Raw genomic sequence first — 7,107 nt, forward strand, 5'->3', positions numbered from 1 at the left:
TATAAAAGCCAAACAGACATGTTAGGAACGGGAGAATCCAAGAGTAACTCAATCAAAGAAGGAGCAGCTTGATCAGAAACAGAGGAAGGCATTCTCTTTACCATTCTTCCAAGGATGAGGTCTATCCTTAGGAGTTCAAGCAATTAGGTGGTGTTCTCTTTGTGTTTCAGTTTTAAGTTTTGAGTTTTGAATTCATTTTCAGTTTTGTATTTTGAGTGTCTGTTTTGAGATTATTGAAAATGCATTCTTTTTGTCATTCTGAAAAAATGTTTCTTAAAACTAAAAATTAAAAAACGCGTTCTCTTCGAGATTTTGAAAAAAAATATTTTATGATATTTTATTTAATAAATTTGATTCAAAGCAAATTATAAATATTTATTAATAAATTATAAATTTAATTCAAAAGACTTTAACCTATAATACAATTGATAACTAATAACAAAATAACAAAAAAAATTAAAATCTTTAAAAATATCAGACTTTAAACATTAAAATCTAATAACAAATTTTAAACATCTATTAATAAATGACTAAAATTACAAAATAACATAATATTAATTTATCATAGGTATAATCCAAAATCTTAAAAATATATCTTTAAAAAAATTAATATAAAAAAAATCATTTTACATTTTTAGTTTAATATTCAAATAAAATAAAACAAAACAAAACAAAACACAGAAAATCAAATTGCAGAAGGGTTTGCAATCTGCGATAAGGGGCGGTGATGTCGGACGGTTGGGGGCGATGAAGTCGGACGGCTTGCAAGAGTTTGCGATGGGGGGCTGTCGACGGTAATGGTTGTAGTGGTGGTGGCGGAAGCAATCGACGGCGGTGATGGCGATGGCGGGCCAGAAAAAAAGAGAGAAGAAAAGATATGGGGGCAGTCGACGGCGGACGCGATGCAAGGGTTTGCGGCGATGGTCGTGGAAGCGGTCAACGGCGGTGATGGCGATGGCGGTGGCGGTGGCGGGCCAGAAGAGAAGAGAAAGGAGACTAGGGGCGGTCGACGGGGGATGCGATGCAAGGGGTTGCAATAGCGGTGGCGATCGACAGCTATGGTTGCAGTGGCGGTGGCGGTGATGGCGATGGCAGTGGCAGTCGACGAGCAAAAGGGAAGAGATGAGGTCGACAGCCAGAAGAGAATATGGGAAAAGAGAGGAGAGAGGATAAATCTGGTCTTTGAAGTGAGTTTGCACAGTGGGGAGAGGGGACGCGTTTTAGTGTTTTGGGTGGGTTTTCACTGAAAACACCCAAAACAACAAAATGTTGTTTTGGGTTTCCTTTACAAATTTTTTTCTTGTTTTCGAAAATGCGTTTTTGAAAATAACAAAGTAAACGCATTTTCAGTGTTTTGAGAAATTGAAAACTCAAAACGGGCCGAAAACGGCACAGAGAACAGGCCCTTAGTTTTTGTTGGTTTTGTGTTTCCCAATAAGGCTAAGGCGATGAAGATGTTTCAGGTGGGTCTAATTTTTATAGGTTTCGGCCCATGATTGAAGTATAACCCTTATCACCACTTATTGACAACCCAAAATAGAAATTGGGCCATTAGCCCATTTGCTCAAGAAATGAGAAGCCCAGCCCATTACTTATGTAAGCTTATTTGTTTGTCTTGCCCTAGCTTCCGTCATATATGATGTTTTGTCCCTTGGAGACTCAATTCTCTCTCTCCCTCTTCTCTTGTCGGCACCGATGTCCCCTCCTCATTTATCGACTTTCCTTGCCGCTTTGTGTGACGTTTCCTTACTAATTTGTGCGGTGATCTCCTTGCCATTCTTGGACCGCACCTCATCAATTTCCCTCTCTATATATTCAGTATGGTCGAGCCTTGGGAGGTAAGCTTTTGCGATCTTGATCCATTCTCAGCTTCTCACTTTATCTTTGTAATTCTTGTTTCTATGTGGACTCCACTTCATGTAGAGCATCCACTTCCTCTTGGGTGGGTGAATCGATTGGGTTTGGGCTTTGTAGAGGCTTGGTGATTCTATTCTCGGTGTTGTCTTAAGTGGTGATTTTATTGCCTAGATCTGAGTCTTGAATGCCTCCATCATGACTGCTAGGGAGTTTTTCATTAATATTTTGTGTATTTTTCGTTCGATTCTTATTTCAATTAATCTTGCACTAACCTATTGTTTTGTAAATCTTCCGCTATTATTTTTAATACTAACCTTCCGCTATTGTTTTTAATACTAACCTATTGTATTGTTTTGATAATGGTAAAATCTCCCTTTACAAATTGGAGCTATGATGTCTCACCTTCTTGAATGTCAGCACGTGGTTGATGCATCTCTGGTGGTCTGTCAGACAATGACTTCTGTAATCCATCTGGTAATAAATCAATAACACGAAACCACACTGGCCACCAAGCAGAAGACAAAGGGTATCAGCAGGCATACGGATGGTCTGAGGACCTACCATTGCTAGAATAGTTACAATCTAAAACTAACCTAAGTTCATGGAGATGAATGGCCAATCAAGCAAAGCGCTTGCCTGCGTGATGTCGAGTCGAGCGTCTGGTGAAGATTGAAGCATATCTCTTATTAGATCTGTAATGGATGGGCTATATTTCGGTAACTCTGGTATGCGATAGTTCCCATATAGAACTTGTAGCTTCGATTCATTGGCAAATGCTGACTTGAAGTAGCATATGCGGAAAAGAAGACACCCAAGGGCCTAGAGAACAACAAAATTAGCTTCAGTCCCTACCTAAATTTTCAAAAGCTTAATCCCATAACGCAAAAAGATAAAGTCAAGCTATTTTCAGATCTATCACACCAATTTCTGACAATCCAAAACTTACCCAAATGTCCACCTTCTCATTTATGAGTTCTCTCCTGAACAGATCCCACATCTAATTCAAGATAAGGGAAGAAGACAGGTATCAATATTAATATCACTTTGATCATTGTTATTCTTAAAAAAATATACATTCACCCTCGGGGGCTCTATAGGCCGGTGTTCCAAAGCTGCATTAGACAATGACACGTTGGGTATTTCTCAAAAGAAGCCAACAATAGTGTTCTATTTCATAACAAAGAAGCCAACTTGACTCGCAAGAAAGCAAAGTTTATCCAAGAACAAAGAATTCATACCTGAGAAAAAGCCTAGAAGTTCATGATATGATATTGGCCCTGCACAATTGCTATTAAGATAACATACCTTCTATAAGCTAAAATCCTTTAATGGCCACCAAACTTAATTTCCTAAATCTAGCTAATAATTTATTAAGATTCAGGCTTACATAATACAAACTGTTACATAATCCATTGATGTTAATTTAATCCTTCAAACACAGCCAAACGTCCTTCCCCTTCTTGTTTCAAGGAAAAAAAAAAAAAAGGAAAAGAAGAGATGAAGACAAGGGAATAGGCGAAAGGTTAGATCAGAAGCATATACAAAATCATAAATGCTATCAACCTAGGAGCAACTCAGTAGGAAAAATATGTATCATTTTATTTTCGGATTGGTGAACACAAACATACAAGAAATTTGTAAGCTTTTTCACCCAGTAACTAATCTGAAGAAGCCGACAATAGTATTCTATTTCATAGCCAAATCTACAGAAAAAGTAGTTGGCGCCATACAAAACAAGCTCATAAAGCCATATACATCCATCCCATCTTTTTTCCTTCTATCGTCATACTTCAAGCAGTAAGCAAAAGTAGTAACAGATCAGGCCAAAATACCTTTATTTTGCCCACCATGCACATCAGAAACCAGCCCAGCCAGCAGGTTGGAAAACTGATTCACTCTTTACATTCTTCAACTCACCATAGCGCTGAGAAGTTTTTAATTCCTTACTTGATACAGGCATCTGGGAGGAAGCTGTGGAAACTGCTGTAAAGTTGTCGGTTCCAAAACCCCATGAGTCTGCCTCTGGACTGCTGGAGTAGCCTGTTTGTTCTGGTGACCATTCCTCGTCCTAACAGATTTGGGAGTACTATCTGTTGACATTTTTTGTGGCTCGGCATCTTCGGTGAAAGCATTCCATGGCTTACATTCTGGACTCGGGGTATTGCTGTCAAAAAATCTTTGTTGAAGTTCCCAAACTGTTCCTTCAATTTTCTCTCTCTGCTGAAAAAAGAATAAAAACGATCACCAGATAAGACGCAAAGAAAAATTTTGAGAAGATGAACCATGAGTAGACAAGTATAACATGCCTGCATGGTCGCAGAAGGTTGAACTCCAGGAGATGTTTTATCTTTTGAAACTCCTCTGTTTGGTGAAGTTCTAGCTCCCAGAGCTTGCTTAAGCTCTTGTATCTCCTGCCTCTGCGATCAGCAAATGGCAGAAAGCTTTTCATATTTGGAGGTTATTTTTAGCCTTCTCAATGTTAGCTTGCTTCAGTTGTTCTTTCAGCCTTTCTACCTCAGCCTCCAGCTCTTCTTCCTTCCCTGAATTTTTACTGCTGATTCCAGGGCTAAGATAATTGGTATCAAAATCAGCAACAAAGCAGTTGAATGCCTCATTTTGAAAAGCATTTGTGCTCTCAGAATTCGATTTTGATGCTTTGGGCCTTCCAGTAGCCTGGCCTGAATCATCCATAAAAAAATTTATTCCAAAGTCCTGTGACAAGCTATCACTGGCTCTGTTAACAGAGTTTGCATGCACTGTTTTTGTGACAGGCTGGGAGCGAATCTTCTCCTCTTTTGATGGGCTAGCATCATGGCTAAAAATTTTGCTGCTCTAGTCTTGTTGTGTTTTGTTTTCTTGGTTCTTCATCAAATTTAACTGCTACTTTGTCCTCTGCACTAAATGAGTCCTTGGCATGCTGAGTGGACCAAAAAGCACCAAGTGCACCCCCACCTCCACTGGCCCTAGAATTATTAACTGGTGATGATGAACTCCAAGTAGTTTCTGTAGATGGTGAGGGTGGTGGACTTCTACTGGGCATTGGATTAGTTTTATTAGCAGGCTTTTGAATTCCTGATGAATAACCTATAAGTATCAAAATGCTTGAACTTAAAAGTAGGGTTATAAGCAATCAATAAAGGCAATGAAACCACACCTGCCACCAAACAGAAGATAAAGGGTGTCAGCAGGCATACAGATGGTTTGAGGACCCTACCATTGCTAGAATAGTTACAATCTAAAACTAACCTAAATTCATGGAGATGAATGGCCAATCAAGCAAAGCGCTTGCCTGCATGATGTCAGGTCGAGAATCTGGTGAAGATTGAAGCATATCTCTTCGTAGATCTGTAATGGATGGGCTATATCTCGGTAATTCTGGTACGCAATAGTTCCCATTTAGAACTTGGGATGACTATCCTTGCGCAGCCCCTTGTGGTCGTGTTCTCGATTACACAAAGGGAGGTAAATCGCAGGCTGCGCGTTGTGCATACGCAGGGGAGGAATCGAACTCATGATCCATAGAATTGCACTGGCATATCGCTTGTCTTTTTGCCATCCAACCTATGCCTTGAAAGCATTCCCATTTAGAACTTGTAGCTTCAATTCCCCGTCAAATGAAGACTTGAAGTAGCATATGCGGAAAAGAAGACACCCAAGGGCCTACAGAACAACAAAATTAGCAAAATTAGCTTCAGCCCCTACCTAAATTTTCAAGAGCTTAATCCCATAAGGCAAAAATATAAAGTCAAGCTGTTTACAACTTTTCAGATTTATCACACCAATTTCCGACAATCCAAAACTTACACAAATATCCACCTTCTCATTTACGAGTTCTCTCCTGACACAGATCCCACATCTAACTCAAGAAAGGAAAGAGACAGGTATCAATATTTGTATCACTTGGATCCATGTTATTCATGAAAAAAACAATATACATTCAACCTCGGGGGCTCTATAGGCCGGTGTTGTGTGCTTCCTGATGTTGTCTTCTTCTATGCCCATTTCTTCAGGCCTCTCAAACCGCTTGTGATTGGTAGAGGTACTTCCAAAATCACGCAATTTCCATAATGCATCAGACCCTAAGAGAAGATTTTTTTAGCCTTCAAATCTCTAGAGAACGCAATGAAGAAAAACAAACAAGCAATTAAAACCATTCCATCATCACAGAATTTCAGTATAAAGAGTACCTTTATTTAACTAAAAAATGAAGCAGACATAAAATAGCTTAATTAGCTCAATCAAATACTATTTATGCCTTCTGAACCTCAGCAAATCTAATGCTGGAATTTTTAACAAAATAGTAAACTAGCTGATGTACTAGCATTATGCGACCCTGCAATGCAAATAATTGTTTTCCTTCTTCCTAATAATACTTGCAGTAAAGCTGCATTAGACAATGACACGTTGGGTATTTCTTAAAAGAGGATTCATACAGCTAGAAAATCCATCAAGAATGCAAAAGAAAGATTCTAAGAATCAACTGAAACAATGAAGGCTAAACAAATTAACCAATTATTGTTATCCTTACCGATGAGCTATGGGGGGTGATTGGCAATGCATGGCAAAGACTGACTTGCAGACATCCCTAAAAATTACAAGGACTTGCTTCTCCTCAAAATATCCAGATCCTCTGCTTTCCAGCACACTGACCAGGGACTTCTCACAATATTCCATCACAAGGAGAGCTTCTTTCGTCCGCCCCATATCAAAGATTGTATGTGCATAAAGTGTGCCAACATTAGGATATCCTTTAAGAGATTTCATCACAGATATTTCTTTCCTTGCAACTTCTGGAGATTCTTCATCGTTACATATGATGTGCTTTAATGCATACTACTTCGAGCCATGTACTGCATCCCGAGCTAAGTAAACACAAGAAAATTCGCCCTCAGCAATGGCAATACGAATGTGAACTTTCAAATTGCCAATATTGATAGTGCGCCCTTCAAGACCTGTTTGTTCCTTAGGCATGAACTATTTGAATCTCCACATGATTGATGATGATATAATAAACACGATGCACTGCAGATTAACACTAAACAAGTTTAGGACTGTGTACCTGCATTGATTCCTTGCAAACACAAGTCTTCCCTAATCTAGGAAATTTAAGTTAAGTGTATAAAGGATTCAGGTACAAGTTTGCCACAAAAAACGCCATATGATAGAGTAAAAGTATAGTTGCATTTCACACAAAGTATTGTCAAATTCGCATCAGAGACATTGACATTGAGGTGTACCTCTATGGTCAAA

The 7,107-nt window shown here is 38.9% G+C and overlaps 1 pseudogene; it reads right to left on the reverse strand.

Annotated features, from left to right (window-relative positions):
* Positions 1-3,462: 3,462 nt before the first annotated feature.
* On the reverse strand, positions 3,463-6,849 carry LOC127787202 (uncharacterized; annotated as a pseudogene).
* Between the last annotated feature and the right edge of the window lie 258 nt (positions 6,850-7,107).

The sequence above is a fragment of the Diospyros lotus genome, chromosome 12, assembly GCF_014633365.1.
Source record: "Diospyros lotus cultivar Yz01 chromosome 12, ASM1463336v1, whole genome shotgun sequence".
Taxonomy (NCBI): Eukaryota; Viridiplantae; Streptophyta; class Magnoliopsida; order Ericales; family Ebenaceae; genus Diospyros; species Diospyros lotus.